The sequence below is a fragment of the Cebus imitator genome, unplaced genomic scaffold (genome assembly GCF_001604975.1).
Source record: "Cebus imitator isolate Cc_AM_T3 unplaced genomic scaffold, Cebus_imitator-1.0 Scaffold73, whole genome shotgun sequence".
In the NCBI taxonomy this organism is placed as follows: domain Eukaryota; kingdom Metazoa; phylum Chordata; class Mammalia; order Primates; family Cebidae; genus Cebus; species Cebus imitator.
Genome location: NW_016107388.1, coordinates 1310183 through 1329091, shown reverse-complemented (window position 1 = coordinate 1329091; position 18909 = coordinate 1310183).

The window sequence follows — 18909 nt, the reverse complement described above, 5'->3', positions numbered from 1 at the left end:
TGTTTCTCCATCCACCCAGTTTTCCATTCATCCATTCTTCTTCCAGCCATCATCCATCCATCATGCATTCATTCATTCATCCACTTGTCCATCCCTCCATCCATCCATCCAACCATATACCCACATATCACATTCCTGATGATTTTTTTTAAATCTCACTAATAAACTTTACATAATAAGGAAGACTAGAGTCAATTTCTAACAAGAGCAAAAGTTTCCACCGGATATGTCTAATAATAGAAGATAACAATTATCAGATGCTTATCCAGACACTGCACTAAGAAATGTTGACATGTTAGCTCATTTAGTCCTGGAGGCAGGTACTAATACTGGCTCATTTTCGTACAAAGACACAGCAATACGGATGGTTTGGTAACGTTTGTGATGTCAACTCCCGGAAAGAGTAAATATTCCAATTCAGAAATTGTCATTCTAGAGCTCTTACTATTAATAATTAAGTATTGCTTTCTACATAGAAACGTGTGGATTTTTCCATAAAATCTTGTAAATTCTCTGATATGATTTGGCTCTGTGTCCCCACCCAAATCTCACCTTGAATTGTAATTCCCATGTGTTGAGGGAGGGACCTGGTGGAAGGTGACTGGATCGTGGGGGCAGTTTCCGCCATGCTGTTCTCATGATAGTGAGTGAGTTCTCACAAAATCTGATGATTTTAGAAGTGTGTGGCAGTTCCCCATTTGCTCTCTCTCTCTTCTGCTGCTTTGTGAAGTAGCTGCTTCCTTCTCCTTTGCCTTCCGCCATTATTGCAAGTTTCCTGAGGCTTCCCGGCCATGCAGAACTGTGAGTCAATTAAACTCTTTTTTTAAGTAAATTACGGAGTTTCACGTAGTTCTTTATAGCAGTGTGAAAATGGATTGACATGTTCTCTATTCCGCCAAATTCATTCCCAGGAAAGCTGCAGCTCCCTTCAAAGACATCTCCTCACCTCTTCCAGCTCACTGTGACTCTTCTCTGAAATCCTACAGAATCTCATCATTTAGGAATCACTCATGACCTGTCACATAGCATATCTGAAGCCAATGCATACAACTAAATCATATGGGTTTTTACCTTTCTCACCTTTAAAATTTGTCTGATAAACTCTCAGCTCATTGAATCTCTACATCTTGCTAATTTATTTTCCCTTCCAGTTAATAAAGTATCACTGAAGGGTAAGAAAAATGTTTGTTTTAAAATCAAAGAGGGATTTCCAGTCCAGACAATATGGTGGAAACTATCTCTCCCTCCTCCTCCCGACAAGCTCAACAATAGACATGTTGGAGAAAAATGTGAACGACAACCAGAGCGGAGCTCTGAAAGGTTCAAAGAGAAAGGAACCTGGGTAGGGGCCAGGACTGGAGGAGCAGCCCAGAAGTAGGATGTCATATTATTATCCCATGCAACAGTGGAAGGACATCCAAGCCCAACATTTCCTGACCCCCAGCCTCACAGAGGGAAGACTAGCTAGTCTCAAACCACATCTGTGTGGAAATAAGAGTTCCACCATACCAAGCAAGCTGGGGCAAACCAGTGGAGGGGACTGATCAGAAGCCCTATGGCTACAAGTGGTGCTCTTCTTCCCTGGCCTGGGACTCCTTCTCCTCCCACTGAGTGATTCCATTGACCAGGGACAGCAGCAGGGGCAACTGCTACAAAAAATGCTCAGCCTAGGAAGCCACTTAGTCCCCCAGGGCCTGAGACTCGCCTTCCCTAGCCAGGGATATCACACTGAGGGAAGCATCTGCAAAGGTGACCTTGACCCCAGGATCTACCTGAGAGGTGCTCTTCATCATCCCACTTTTTCCACAGGTTGGCATAGCCCTTCACAAGTGCTGGGATGGAAGTGCTCTTAGTCACCACAGGACAAAGGATTCCTTAGGAAAGACACCGGCAACCTGGCCTGCATAGCTTCTTCTGCCCACCTAAAGAAGCACCAGCAGGGACCAATGGAAGCCCCACTGGCACAAGATAAACCATTCAGAATAAATAGTACCACACAGGCTCAAAAATGGCACAGCTAATAAAGCCAGCCAATCAGTCTATAAAACTAGGCCAAGATGTGTGCGCTAAATCCAAATGAGGAAAATGCCCTCTTTTAAAAAATCTTAAGTATTACGCAGTCTTGAAACGTAATTAGCCAAGGACAGAACACAATTAAAAAGTATGTGTTATACCGAGAACCAGGAAGACCACAACTTGAAAGGCAAAGGACAATCACAGAACACCAACAATTAAACTAATCACTAATTGCAATTATCTGACAAGAATTTTAAAGCAATCATCATAAAAAAAATGTTTCAACAGCAATTTGAAATTCTCTGGAAAACGAATGAAAAAATAGAAAATTTTAACAAAGGAAGAGAAGTTTTCAAAAAGTGCAACTAATGGAAATGAAAAGTAAAGTAACAGAAATAAATACAGCAAGCTACATGGGCTCAGTTTTGGAGTTCAAATGACAGAGAGAGTGAGCTACATGACAGGTCTGCAGAACTGACCTGGTGGAACAGTGGAGAGAAAAATACTGAAAAAATGGTGAGTATAGACTCAGTGACCTTTTACACAGTCACAAGGTAGCCAATATTCACGTCAGCAAATCTAATTCTGTCACACAGATTGTTTTATATCTGAATTTCAACTATTTATCCTGTACTGTCTGAACTGAGGATCTGTATATGTAAATCAACATTTCATTGTACTTCAAAATAATGCAACAGGTGAATGTAATTATGTATTTGTATGTATACAGCAATCCTTATTGCACATTTTTAGTTTAGTTTCAATAAAATTCTATTTAACAAATATATGCCATATAAAAATACACAGCTAAATGATCCATTATTTTTATTCTTGCAGCAATACTTGTAGATAACGTCATTGTATTGAAATAATCTCTACTGTTCTTTTCACACGATCAGAAACAAAATGGGAAAACAATTTATTTAAGATGTATATGTTTAAAGGTAAATACTGTTTCTCTAAAGATGGTTTATATTTATCTTTAAAATTTTCTGCGTTTTGAAAAATAAAAGAATATTTTTTATTCGTCTACACTCCTGATAATATGTCTGTCATGCTCTATGTTTTCATTGTTTTCTAGTTTAGAATGTATATTTCTTCTTTATGTATGCTTTAATTATCATTCACAGTGTCAAGAAATAGATTTTAGATCTTTATTTGTCTGTATTTTTTCATAAATATTAGTAACAGAAACAGTACAAAAACATATATGACTTTTTCCAGTATTTTATTATACGTATAGAAACAACAAAAATAAAATATATCTAGCTAATTGAATAAAGGGCATTTATTGACTTAACAATGGAAATCAACAATCGGGAAAGTTTCATGCACTGTTTAATTCAGCAGTGCAATAATCTCACAAAGACCAACTTTGTTCATTCCCTCTGCTTTGGTTTGTGTGACATCGGGGTCCTTCTAATGCTGGTTGCCCTTTTAGTTCTAAGTAGACATAGGGCTACCTCATGCTTCTTCTCTTTCAATGGGTAGAGGATTTCTTCTGGAAGTTATTTCAGGAAACAAAGTCTACTTCTTTCTCCAAAGGCTTCAGAAATCTCAGCATAGAAATTGTTGAACCACATTGGGTCATGTGCCAATCACTACAATAGCAAATGATGTCAGTGGATGCAAGCCGCTGAAGCGATTTTTCTTTTTCTATATGGGGAGATGGAGTCAGCCTTACCAAGAGTAAAATGGCAAAGGAGGTGTTTGAAGTTACTGGGCGAAGGAGAATGAGGTTTGGGTTGAGCAAGCACAACACTGGGTGCAGAGTGGCATTAGGTGAGGATCCTCTAGATTCTGGAAAAAACTTAATGCCCAGCAACAAGGACTTACCATTGTCCTCTTTCTCTTACTGAGCTTTGGGAAACTAACAGCTTTTGTTATAAAAGTTTAAAGTGACCGTATTTTACAAATTAACTAGGAATTCCATAATAAACATATTTAAAACTCAATGATCCTCAATTATGTGAAGTGAGTTGGAGTAATGTAGATTGAACATCCCTGGGACAGAAGAGAAGATGGAATGTAAGTAGTTTTATTTTCATTATTTCAGCTATGTGAGGTAGTTATGCTAAAGGGTTGTGTGTGTTTTCATACTGAATCTTTACAAAAATGGTAAAGATTAATGGTAGGTACATATCACTCAGGCCCAAGGACACTGGGTGATGGCCTTAGGATGACGTGTGTATTAGCTTCTTCTGATCTCAATATGTACATGAGTAGCATCTATTCACCACGGTCATACTCTGCACCCTTTGCAAGTCTTGACGATCACAACAGGATTACATAAAAGTCCTAATGCAACTTTGGATCACTGGCAAATTCTTTTAACTAGAACAATAACCCTAGGTCAATCACAATGAAATTCACTTTCCTCACATTGTTCTGGGCAGGTACCAGACTCCAGGGAACAGGAGAGAGACACCTGGAAGGTCATTTAATTCTAACCGATCACGCCAAGTGAGCAAACAGTTTTCATCTGGGCATTTTCCAGAAAGAAAATGACCAAATCAGTTTTATTCCCCCTAGAGGCATTAATACATTATTTTAATATATACAAGGGCAGCTCCTCTTGAGGGAACAGAAAGTAAATATCAAGTAATGACAACAGAAAAAATGTCTATCCTCTAAAGAGAGTTTTCTTCTAAAAGATTTTTTAGGGAAAAAGTAAATTTCACACTGTAATCTTGCTTTTTAATTAAAGTAAGACAAAAATATTCCATAATCACATCAACATTTGAAATGCCTTGCTTTTTATTCTGAAATTCAAATTAATCTTTTAGATTAAATAAAGTAGGATGTTTTCAGTTCAAGAACTTAATTAAAAGTGGCCATTGTTTCCATGTTTCCATGGAGATTTTTCTACAGCCTCTGTTTTTCACATAAGACCACTGTAATTGCTTGTCAAAGAAAGCACTGACGGTTACAAATTTTAGTTTTATTTTAAATGAAGAGAATAAATATCATCCTTGCCCTTTATTTTAAACAAATATAAGATGCCATTATGTTTTTATATAACAGATCTATTGAGATAGTTTATATATTGTCAAATCCACCTTTTAAGTGGACTTAAAAGCCACCGAGTTCAGTGGCTTTTAATACATTCGTAAAGTTGTACAACAATCACCACAAACTAATTCCAGAACATTTTTATCACTCCAAGAAAAATACTTGTACCCAATAGATAAGACTGTTTATTCTCTGACCTCACCAGCTCTTCACCACCATGAATCTATGTTCTGTCTTTATAGATTTGCCTGTTCTTGACACTTCAATAAGTGGAATTATATAATATGTGTGATTTCGTAACTTGCTTCTTTCACTTAGCAAAATGTTGTCAGGGTTTATTTCTATGTTGTAGCATGTATCAGTACCTTTCCCTTCTCACCCCTGTATAATTTCTGCCGTATGGAACTACAGTGTATTTATCGCTGTATCTGTGGATGGACGTTGGTTTGTTCTATATTTTGATTATTACAAATTCTGCTGCTACTCATATTTTTACATGATTTTGTATGGGCATATGTTTTTATTCTCCTTGGGTATATATGTGTAATAAAATTGCTGAGTCATATAGTCGTTGGGTAACTTTTAGCCTGTCATTACACAACATTGAAATCAGCCTAATTTGGAGGAGGCGTTGTGTGTAATATCTTAAATAAACTTAAGAATTGAAACCTGAGCAAAACTCACTGCAAACAAACGGAAAAAGCAAGTTGTCCTCCCAATAGAGTTTTATATTTCTTTCCAAACTAAAGGAAAAAAGAGTAATAAGATAATACATTCTGTCTATGATTTTTATTGTCGAACTTAAATGACCATTTATAAAATATTGCACTTTCATTACTGAAAATATATAAATCACCTCACAGAAAAATAGGCAATATTGTTTTTCAAATCATTTTTTTCCGCATACACACAAATAAGAGATATCATTCTTATCTTCTAGAAAATCACAATGTAGTTGTGAAGACAACACGGATTAAGAAAAATCAGAAAGAAAAATACAGTGGACTATGCCCATGGCTAAACAAAAGCATGTGGCCCTGCAGCTGAAGAAAGAGGAAAATATTTGGAGTTGGACCTTTTAAAAAATACCCACTTTGTGACATATCACCTTCCTGCAGCATCTCATTCTCCTCACTTCGGTTTACCTTTGTTTCCTCATAGTTTCCAGCGATGTTCAGTAAAAAGACTTTTAAACATCATGAAATATGCCTAGTGTTGGAGGTGCCAAGGGCATCACAAGCCTGATCGGATGAGGCGCAGCTCAGAAACACTCACCTGTTCTTTAGCAGCACCCAGTCCCTTCTGCACAAGTCACAGTTGAGTTCAGCCCATGCTGGACTGTTGGGTTTCCCCTACCGCAGTGGCATATGACTGATTAAAATCTGCCCTTACCATGTCGGCTAGTGCCCTGCTTTGTTTATCTTTAACACAAGTATCTGGAAAGAAAATTGAAGGCAAAAGAAAGGCTTTGGCAACGGTATCTCTTGGCAAATGTGCTCTGATGCTTTCAAAAGGCCAAGAGTTCAGATATGGTGAAACAGTTTCACTCGCTTTCCTAAATTAAACAAATTTGTCTGCCACTGACATAAAGGATAACCCCTTGTCCAGATCTATAGGAGAGTAGCAAGAATGGAAGGAAGGGCATTAAGTAACTAGCAGGGATCAGTTATTTCTGACTATATTTGTAAAGCACAAATACGTTTCTCATACATTTACGTGACATTTAGGGGCATGAGAGTATAACAGCTTGAATTACTGAAGCCAAGGAGAATATTTGACATTACTTATGAGGAGTAGCATAGAGTCTGTGATATTTGCACTATAAGCAAGCATTTCTTAAGTGAGGTTATACACTGAAGTTTAATTCTTTTTACAAAAATGTAGGGCTCTAAACACCTTTTACACTGCACAAAGAAGCTGAAAGGGGAGTAGAGAAGGAGAAAAATATAACTAAAGCACAACGTAAGACAGATAGGACCCATTCCACAACAACTCGAAGGAGCAGGAGTTTGTGAAGTGCACACAGGCCTTTCTAGCATTCTGGGATTTTAAAGCTCAGAGGAATACAATTGATTGATTTTTAGAAATATACTAGACAATACTTCTGCTTAAAATCTGAACTGGAATAATGTCAGTCAGAAAGAGATGAAAATGTCTTTTCTATAGATATTAGAAGCCCGGAAACAAGCAATCAATCATCTCAACACAACAACAAGGGGAAAACGCAGAAGCAGATCATGGAAACTGCAGTATGAAAAGATGACATCTGGACCAGCTTGGCACGGTGCTAGTTATCATGGTCAGCACTCAGTGAGAAAAAACAGTTAAATGAATGAACAGATTTTCTCTTGGCCTTACCAAACTGAGGATTTATTTGTCTTGTAGTGAAGGATCGCAAGTCAATACCAGATACAATTATTCAATTCAACAATATGTATCAAGTCAGTAACTGATCGAGGCCCTGGGAATACAACAGGAAACAAAACAGAGGGGACAAAAAGTTCTTGTAGTTCCTAAAAAGAGCTTCCATTCTAGTTGGCAGAGGCAAATTAACTTAGGCAATATACATATATATATATATAGTACTTTAGGTTCTGGGGTACATGTGCAGATCATGAAGGATTGTTGCATAGGTACACACAGGGCAATGTGGTTTGCTGCCTCCATCCCCCTGTCACCCACATCTGGCATTTCTCCCCATGTTATCCCTTTCCGACCTCCCCCTCACACCACTGTCCCTCCCTTGCCCCCGCAACACACCACAGTGTGTAATGCTCCCCTCCATGTGTCCATGTGTTCTCATTTTCAACACTGTCCTATGAGTGAGAACATTTGGTGTTTGTTGGGGGATGGGGGCCTGGGAGGGATAGTAGGGGTTGGGGGAATGGGGGAGGGTTAACATTACGAGAAATAGCTAATGTCGATGATGGGGGGATGGGTGCAGCAAACCACCGAGGCACTTGTATACCTATGTAACAAACCTGCACATTCTGCAGATGTACCCCAAAACGTAAAGCATAATCAAAAATTTAAAAATAGTAATTAAAAAGTGGAAAAATTTTGACAGGAAAAATCAAGAATTAGGTTTGGACATTTTAACTTCAGTATTCTTTTTAGACATCCAAGGATCTATGTTGAACTACATTTACAGCCATGCACCCCACAATGATGGTTTGGTGAACAAAAACACCATATATGACAGTGGTTCTGTAAGAGTATAAAAGAGTTGAACACTTTCATTTGCCTGGTGACAGGGTAGCCATCACAGTGTCAAGCAATGCATCACATGAGTGAAATGGAAACAAATCCACTGTGCTGTCTATAAAAGTCTGCATGCACAGTTATCCAGCACGTAATACTGGATAATGATAATAAATGACTATGCTACTGGTTTATGTATTTACATAATACAATTTTTATCATCATTTATCATTATTCCTTCTACGTATCAAAAAAAAATAGTTAACTGTAAAAAGCCTTAGTTAGGTCCTTCAGAAGGTATCCAGAGGAAGCATCGTTATCACAGGAGATGACAGCTCCAGGCCTGTTATTGCCCGGGAAGACTTTCCTGGGGGACAGCATGTGGAGGTAGAGACAGTGACATTGGTGATCCTGACCCTATGTATGCCTAGGATACTGTGTGTTTGTGTCTTAGTTTTTAACAAAATGCTTAAGTAGTAAAGAAAAAAATAAATAAATAAAATAAAAACTAATAGTATAGTGAGGATCTTAAATATTTATTTTGTACAGTTTTATAATGTGTTTGTGTTTTAAGCATTGTTATTACAGAGTCAAAGAGTAAAAAATAAAGTTTATAAAGTAAAAAAATTACAGTAGGCTAAGGTTTATTACTGAAGAAAGAAAAACATGTTTTATAAATTTCGTCTAGCCTAGCTGTCCAGTGTTCACAAAGTCTACAGCAATGTATAATAAGCAAAGCCATAGGCCTTCATATTCAGTCACCAGTCAGTCACTGACCCAGAGCAAGGCCAATCTTGCAAGCTTCATTTATGGTAAGTGCCTCAAACAGATGCACCGTTATTGGTCTTATATACTGTATATTTTCTGTACTTTACCTATGTGTATGTATGCGCAGATACACAAATGCTTACTATGGTATTACAATTGCCGAGGACGGTAACAGGCTGTATGGGTTTGTAGCCTAGGAGCAACAGGCTACACCATATAAGCCAGGGGTGCTCTAGGCTCTACAGCCTCAATTTGTGTAAGTATCCTCTGTTATGTTCACATGACGAAATTGCCTAACAACACATTTCTCGGAAAGCATTCTCATCATTTAGTGACATGTGACTATATATGCAACTAGACTTCAACTGAGAAGTCTTGGCTGACTATGGAAATGTTATTCTTAGGATAATCTCTAAAGTCATGAAAGTAGATGAAACAATACATTTCTAATGATTAAATACTGAGACATTATAAGATCTCAATATCAAGATGCTATGAAAACGAAAATAATCTAAGAAACAGTAACTTGTGAGATCATAGAAAAACCAGGACAGTTTTTTTCTGGAAGTCAAGTGATAAAATATTTCTACGGTAAGGGCATGATCAGTTGTGACAAATACGCTCATTGCTAATCCACTGGGTCTCACTAAGGTGAGTACCAAGAAGTGGTTATTGTTTGAGCAACATAAAGCTTGGTGGTAACCTCAAAAATTTTCAGTGATGGGGGTAAGAGAACTATGACTTGAAAGAACTCACAGCAAAATAAAGAGTGAAGGAATTGGAGACAGGAAATACACGACTCCACTGAGTTAAGAGAATAGAGAAATAAGGTGGTAACTACAGAAAATTAATTTTTAAATTTTTTGATTGAAAAAATAACAATATGTTTATATACCTGTGGGAATAATGCATTAAGGCATGAGGACTAAGGATATGATAGAAAAAGGAAAGAATTTCTAGAAAGCAATGCTCTTGCATAGACCAGAGGGAATGGAGTGATATACAAAAGTGGGTGCTGCAGCTTTGGATAACCCCATGGCAATTGCATGCATGTAACAGTTACAATAAAATGTGTACAATTCTCATTCCACATTGTTTATTTCGACAGGGAACAGCTTCGTGGAGTCATATAGTTGACTAGTTCGGGTAAATCCAACTTAAATTTTAATATTCTCAAAGGAAAAGTAAGTTAGTAGCTCACAGAAGGCTCGCATTTAAAAAGCTAATTATATTCTAGGTGTGCCACTCATTACATAGACATTGGATAAAATAAGTCTATTAAATAGAATAAAACAAATTCAAGTCACCTTACCATTGGACCTCAATATTCTTATTTAAGTTATGAAGTAGACTTGGCTACGCAATTATAATTATTCTAGGATTGTCACAATCTACAAACTACGTAATATGAGCTTCTATTTCAAAATTTATATCAGAAAGTAAGAAACTTTCTTAGTTCCTTGTTAATATGCAGGTCCCAGATATTAAAAGTTCAAGGACTGTGAAATGATAGTTATTAGAACAATAATCCTCTTAATGAGACAAAGTAGTAAAAAACGTTGGCATACCTATCTGGATAATTGCCAGACCATCTAGATATTGTAAATAAACATATGGACTGGCAATTAGTCACTTTTTCAAAGAAAATTTATTGTAATGTTTAGTATTTTAAGAAGTACTTTTAGAAAGCACATTCTGTATTTTAAGTTTATCCATATTCCGAGCTTTATAGTGACAAAATATTTCCCTACAAGATGCAATATGAGACTTTTAGATAAAATTAGAATTGCAGGAAAAGGAGAAAGCAAGGACATGGAGAATGAAGTGGTCCTTCTTTAAAGAATGTTTCAACAAACATTGTGGAAGGAAAAAAATCTTATTTCTTCTTTAATTTTTTACCGTGATACATTTATTCGATAATAATAAGTGATACAATCCTTATTTCCAAGAACTGTAATGCAAGGTATTTCGTAATGCAGTCTTTTCTCCTCTATTACAAAAAATCATATCACTTCAGAAGAAAAGAAGCAGTATTATTAATTAAACCTTCTATCTTATTTAGCTTTATATATAAATTTGAGGAAATGGAACGATGAAGAAAGTGTTCTAAAATGGCAACAAAAAGACAAACCAAATAAATTGATTTTTTTTTTTTTTTCAGACAGAGTCTCGCTGTGTCACCAGGTGCCAGGCTAAAGTGCAGTGGTGCGATCTCGGCTCACTGCAACCTCCACTTCCCCAGTTCAAGCAATTCTCCTGCCTCAGCCTCCCAAGTAGCTGGGACCGCAGACATGCGCCACCATGCCCAGCTAACTTTTGTATTTTTTAGTAGAGATGGCGTTTCACCATTGTCTCAATCTCTTGACCTCATGATCTGCCCACCTCAGTCTCCCAAAGTGCTGGGATTACAGGCTTGAGAAAATTTGATTTTAATAATAGAAGTAAATAACATATTTTCTAGTTTACAGGAACTAACTTCTAAGTCTCATTGTTTTCTGTAAAATCGAGAGTTCTACTTGCAGTTTTTCCTTCTAGTTCTGCTCCCTGGCTATCAGCATGATCATGAGAACATACCCAATTTTTATGTTTAAAGGTATGGATGCATAGGTGTAAAAAAGAAAAAACTTAGGGCATAAGAGTAACTTCACGATCAACTAATAAAAACCGGAATAAATGGTATTCAGGTAACAGAGAAAAATGAGGATTTATTGACAAGGCAATGAGCCCTGCCTGAGCTAAGGCATGGAGGGTGAGCCTCACAGACACCGCAGAGGGTGTGCTCCTCTACAGCTGACTTCTCAGTCTCCACTGAGCAGAGATTCCAGTGATTATTTTGTCAATATCCTAAACATTTTCACTGCAGTATTCTTCTTTTACATTGACCTGCTACTTTGTATGTGTGGGGACCTCACCTGAATGAATCCAACTTCTCTGCCAGCTTTGCAGAAACCCTGAACTGCGGAATACTGTTGGAGAAAAATTAAACCAATGCACACATCAGTGCTACCATTGTCACGTGCATGCCAAACTCAGCTGGGTTCTCAGCGCTTCCCACTAATCCTTCTACGTCAATATTCTCTCCATTTCTCCTCAGTAGACAACAATGGGGAACGATATCTCTATTCTTCTCAAACATAACTCTCTGGCCACCTGATTTATTTTCAGCAAATAGCCTTATTTTATATTTTTCATTTTAAAAGCCACCTGAAAATAACATCAACATTAATTTAAACTCCATAAAATATTCCTATAGCTGCATCTGCCCTTTCTTTCTTCATCTTCTATTTCACAGTCTTATTGAGTGGCCTTGCCAATTTTAATGTTGAGCTCTTCACCAGAGTTCAGGATCATATTCACTCCGGAGTAGTTGAAAACTCTGTGAACTGATTATTTCTTCTTCTTTTATTACATTACCATCTTCATTTCCATTAGTCTTTCACAATCTCCGGATGCACACATGTTAAAAGAAAGACCAGAGTTCACATCATCTTACCACTGGACCTCACATTTTTATCTCAATTATGAGGTGATTTGGCTATGCAATTACTACATTTTTTTCCTAGCACTTACATTCTCTTAATTCTAAGACCCATGAGGACATTGAAATAATAAAGTGTCCTTTACTACATGTTAAGATCTGGGATGATTCTAAAGGAAATGAAAAAGTAGCCATTATCTTTAATTCCCTGCCTTTGAAGTCCCCTTTATCTCATTCAATGTCTTATTATGTTCCTGACTTTTCCTCCGTAAAATATTGTCATCTTTCATCTCATTACATAAGGATGTTTCTAAGGTTGAGAGGAAAAAAACGAGTAGCTGTATTCAAAAGCTGTATTAACTGTTCTATTAGCTATGAATCCATAATTCTTGGGTTACTCGAATTCAGTACATAGTTCTTTATAATGTTCCTTTAGAAGAATAATGATCTTGAATGTTATGCTCAATATCAGGTGGATAATAGGAAAGAAGAATTTGCTTTTTCATGTCTCGATTATTCTAAGACAAAACATATTATAATATAGGAAATAAATTTTATAGGTATCTAAATTTTATAGGTATATAAAACGTATATACCTACATAGGTATATACATTTTATATATAGGTATATAAGTTTTATATCTAGGTATATATACATATATATAGGTGTATATATACATACCTATATATACCTTATATGCCTATATAGGTATAGATACCCATATATATATACCTTATATAGCTATATAGGGTATATATATATAGGTATACTTCATATATCTATATAGGTATACATACCTATATATGTATAACTTATATATATATATATACACACACACACACACCCCAATACATACCTTATATACCTATATAGGTATATAAGTTTTATATATACATATATGTTTTATATATACATATATAAGTTTTATATACCTATATATAAAAACTTATTTTGTATATATATGTATACATATGCTTACATACATATGTATAAATATACTTCCATCACAATTTAAAAACACTGAAAAGGCATGTAGTAAAATTCAACAAACTAGAGACTGTATAATGGATATCCTGAGGGGCTAGAAGGCTAAAGGTAGGGGTAGAAAAGATTTAAGAGAAAGGGAAGTTTCCCCACATGTTTATATGCATAAGAATTCAAAGGTATTTTCAACAGGAATATACTAGTTCTAATGTTTTATTCATTCAATAATCAACATCCCTCTTCAACATAATGTCCAGAGAATACAATAACAAAGACTTGGAACCAACCCAAATGCCCATTAATAATAAACTGGATAAAGAAAATGTGACACATCTATACCATGGAATACTATGCAGCCATAAAAAATAAGTTTATGTCCTTTGCAGGGACATGGATGAAGCCGGAAGCTATCATTCTTGGCAAACTAACACAGGAACAGAAAATCAAATACTGCATACTCTCACTCATAAGTGGGAGCTGAACAATGAAAACACATAGATGCAGGGAGCGGAATATCACACACTGGGCATGTCGGTGGGGTGGGGCCTAAGGGAGGGATAGCATTAGGACAAATACCTAATGCATGTGGAGCTTAAAACCTAGATGATGGGTTGATAGGTGTAGCAAACCACCAAGGTACATGTATGCATATGGAACAAACCTGCACATTTTGCACATGTATCCCAGAACTTCAAGTAAAATAAAATTAAACAGCAACAACAATAACAAAACTCAGAAAAATTTACAGTGGAGGAAGAAAAATTTTTAAATAACAGTCATTATGAAAAAAATATAAATAGAGAGAGTGTCAAAGAATCATACTTACAGAACCTTGTAAAGTGCCCCCCTCCTGCCTGGCTTCCTGCCTTTGGCCCCAATCCCCCTCTGGGCTTCAGGCATGCTAGTAATTGCATGCACTTGGGGGACAAAAAACAAAAAAGAAAAAAGTCTTATTCACACCTTTTGGGTGAAAAAAACACTTAGGTATCATCCCCCTTGATGTTCTTAAAGATAATTTTCAGTTCATACATATATACATACAAGTATGTATGTAACGACTAGTGTTTTTTCCACAAAAAAAAGATTTATAACATGTAAATGGTATTTATGAATTACATAGTTTTGCAGAATAATACTTTTCTTTCAACTTTCCAGTATCTATATGTATTTAATCTCTAGCCAAGAAAGTGAGCAAATGCAAAATCACTGTAATTATCACTAGCAACATTCTAATAAAGATGATTGTAGCGTGTTGAGCACTTTACTAAGAATAAACTTTCGGCATTATAGTCTGAACTATGTCTATAAATTAATACTTAAAGCAATACATAAAACATAATTGTTTTCAAGAAGTCCATTACTAAATGAAACCCACTTTCACCCATACAGCGATGGCAAAGCGTTTTAATCAGGACAAGCATACACACTACTTAGAATCCCACCTTTCTGCTGACAGTAGGCACTATCATAAAAGGCAATTTAAGTTTTTCCCCACCTACCCATTTGTCAATGCAGATGTGGGGGAGTTTGTTTCCAAGGAGCAAGGTTGCTAAGGCTCTCGGTGTTCACGTAAGGTTTATCCCCACCAAGATTTACTTAACTATGAAGCGTCTCGAATAATAGAAAAGTTAACTCGCTTCAAATCAAGTGTGAAAATCTATGTAGAAAATTCTATGTAATAAAACAGCAGTTTCCAAACTATATTTGAAACAAAAAATCTTCCCCAAATTTAAGAAATACATCAAATCCTAATATGTACAGTGAATTTCGAATATGCAAAATTGACAAAAGTTAGTGCATGGCGATGGACATGCTACTAGTGGAGGCACAGATCCTGTAACCCTTGCTTATTTGCAACTGTCTTACCTTTTTCTCTCACACACCTTGACCTTTTCTACACTATGCTACCATTTCTGAATATTTTTTATTTCTTACATTCTTATTCTGAAACCTATTACAATACAATACAATGTCATTTGGAAGGTCTCTTTCTATTTACAGATCTACATTGTATAGCTCCAGGAATATGGGTCAGATATGTATGAGTTTCCAGTGTGCTCCGGTTCTGTTCCTGCAAAGGAACAGAACGTGTTGTAAGGGAGGCGTGGAAACAGTATGGCATAATGAGAGCTCAGGAGGAGAAATTATGGAAGACTTTTTAACAGCTTTAATGGGATGGAATTTATCTATCATAATATTTACCAATTTAAATGCCAAAATTCATTGGTTTGTAGTATTTATACAGTTGTGCAGACTTCACCCCTATCTAATTTTAGGCTATGCCATCATACCAATAGAGACGCGTAGTACCCATTGGCATTCATACCCTTCTTCTCTGCCCCATATGCTGGCAACCACAAGCCTACTTTCTGTCTCTATGGATTTGCCTATTCTGGACTTTATGTATAAATGGAATCATAACATATGTGCTCTTTTGTAACTGGATTATTTCACTTAGCATAATGTTTTCAAGGCTCATCCCAGTTATATAGTGTGTATCATTACTTTCTTCTTCCTTCTTCTCAAATATTCTTCCATTATAGAGATGTACCATATTTTGTTATTCCCTTTATCAGTTGATGGCTATTTGGGTTATTTCTACCCTTTGTCTGTTATGAATATAACTGTACACGTTTTTGTGTGGATGTATGTCATTGTTTCTACTAGGTATATCCCTAGGAGTAGAATCCCTAGATTCGGTGATAACAGTTTAACACTTTCAGGAGTGGCCAGTCTGTTTTCACAGATGGCACCATTTTACAATCCCACCATCCTTGCATTGGGGCTCCAATTTTTTCACGTCCCCTTCAACACATACTATTACCGTTTTTTTTCATCACAAGCATCCTAGTGTATATAAAGTGGCATTTCATTGTGTGGTTGTGATTTACAATTGACAGGTGGAAAAAATGCTGATCATTTTTATCAAGTGTCTATTGTTCATTTGCATACCTCTGTTGGAGGAGAGCCTGTTCAGACTCTTTGCCCATTTTTAATTATATTTATGTATTTAATTATATTTATGTATTTATTTATTTGTTTATCTATTTTGAGACAGGGTCTCACTCTGATGCCCAGGTGGGGTGCAGTGGCATGATCACAGCTCACTGCACCCTTGACTTCCTGGGTTCATATGATCCTCCTACCTCTGCCTCCCAATCAGCTGGGACTACAGGCATGTACCACAACACCAGGCTAATTTCTTTTTGGGGGGAACTTTTTGTGGAGATGAGGTCTTCTGTTGTTGCCCAGGCTTGTCTCCAGCTCCTGGGCTCAAGCAGTCTGCTTGATTTCACCAGGTGTGAACCACTGCTCACAGCCACCCAGATGTTTATTGTTTGATCCGGGCTATACTGAGTGTGTACCATGTACAAATATTCTGATAAAAGCGGCTACACAGGAAACTGTTAAGAGTGATTATTATTGCACAAGCCCAATGATTTGCTTGATGTGATACCTCCAGCTTAACCACAATTGACTTCATAATTGGACTCTTACTCCAATTTAGACCACTCTTATGAGAGGGGGTCATAATGAGTGCTTCAACTACACTGTAGAACACTTTTCACTATCTGAAGAATGGTGAACCAGTGAGATCCTTTACCAGGAAAATGAAAGTAAAATATATACAGTTCTGCTTGGGACAAGAAATTCAGATTATTGCAGTTTTTCTGTCGATCTGAACATCTTTTTTCCCCTTTTTTTATTTTATACATTGCACTAATGCCAGAAACTTACCTCAATAGATCTGATCAGCACAACTTTTGCTTTGAAACATCTGGGGATGTTATATAATAGAACTAATACTAAAATATTGCTCACTTCAATAAATGCAAATGATCCTAATTCACTTATTTTTAAAAATCTAACGCTTTTCTATAAAGTCTATCACACATAGGTTTTTGTTATAAAAAGAATTATCTGAATTTTTAATAAGTAGACTTCTATGAAATCTTTGATACACGAAAAATATATACTTAAAAATATAAGAGTCATATCAGATTTCCTAATTCAAACAGAGATCATTATCATCATGGAATGAATGGTGAATAGGTGGCTATAAAATCAAAGTTTAACAAGCAATCATACAAAGTTGGGATGATCTATCATGAGAGACTATGTCACCAAATAACTGAAGGAAAGCATACTTTCTACTGAATTATTTGTAGTAGTGAATTTGATTATGAAAACTTGCATCACCATTGTCTATGAGCCTTATTTTACTATACATACTGTAGGTTATATGATTTATATGAACCATTTTTAGTCATTAACCCCTCACATTGTAATAACAAGAAAAAACATTTCTATTTTACCTATAACTAAAAACCTAACCTATATTAAGGAAATGGTATCACAATCTAATAGTATTAATGTCCTCTACACAGATAATAAGAATTGTGATTTCAATATTGAGTTTAATAGATTTAAAACACTGTAGGCCAGGTGTGGTGCCTCATGTCTGCAATCCCAGCACTTGGAAGGCTGAGACAAGCAGATCACTTGAGGTCAAGAGTTCGAGACCAGCCTGGCCAACATGGTGAAACCCCATCTCTACTAAAAATATCCGGGTGCGGTGGTGTGTGCCTGTACTCCCAGCTACTCAGGAGGAGGAGGTTGCAGTGACCAGAGATCACGCCACTACAATGCCATCCTGGGCGACAAAGTGAGACCCCATCTCCATAAAATAAAATAAAATAAAATAAAATAAAATAAAATAAAATGAACATTGTGGTTGCTTCCCCGTTTTCTTTTTTTAAGAAATTTTTTGAGACAAATTCTTACTCTGTTGCCCAGGCTGGAGTGCTGTGATGCAATCTTGGCTCACTGCAACCTCTATATCCCAGGTTCAAGCGATTCTCCTCCCTCAGCCCTTGTGTAGCTGGAACTACAGGTGCGCAACACAACACCTGGCTAATTTTTGTCTTTTTAATAGAGGCAGGTTTCACTGTATTGGCCAGACTGGTCTTGAACTCCTGACTTCAGGTGATCTGCCCGCCTCAGCCTCCCAAAGTGCTGGGATTACAGGCGTGAGCCACCACGCCAGGCCATGTTCAGCATATTTCAACCATCACTTTGTGCCTCTGAAACTTTCATTCTCAATTCATTATTATAACATTTTTGTACCTTAGGAATCTAATCCTGGCCACCAGAGGAAAAGCTGATTAATTAGAATTCAATCAAAAACAACTTTCAGGCAATTTTCCTTCTGGGAATTGTCAAGGCAGAGGTAAGAAAAAGTACTCCAACAAGAACAGAATGCTTTCTGACACAGAAGCTTACGATTTTAAGATTATAGAGGCAAGTTACTTTTTTAAAATAAGATTTTACGGCAAAACATTACAAGTAATTGATCACTTTAAGTTATACCTTTAGGTGTAAATCATTAAGGGAAATTTTATATCCAAAGTCATTAATTTGATATTAGAGATAATTTATATTTGACCCT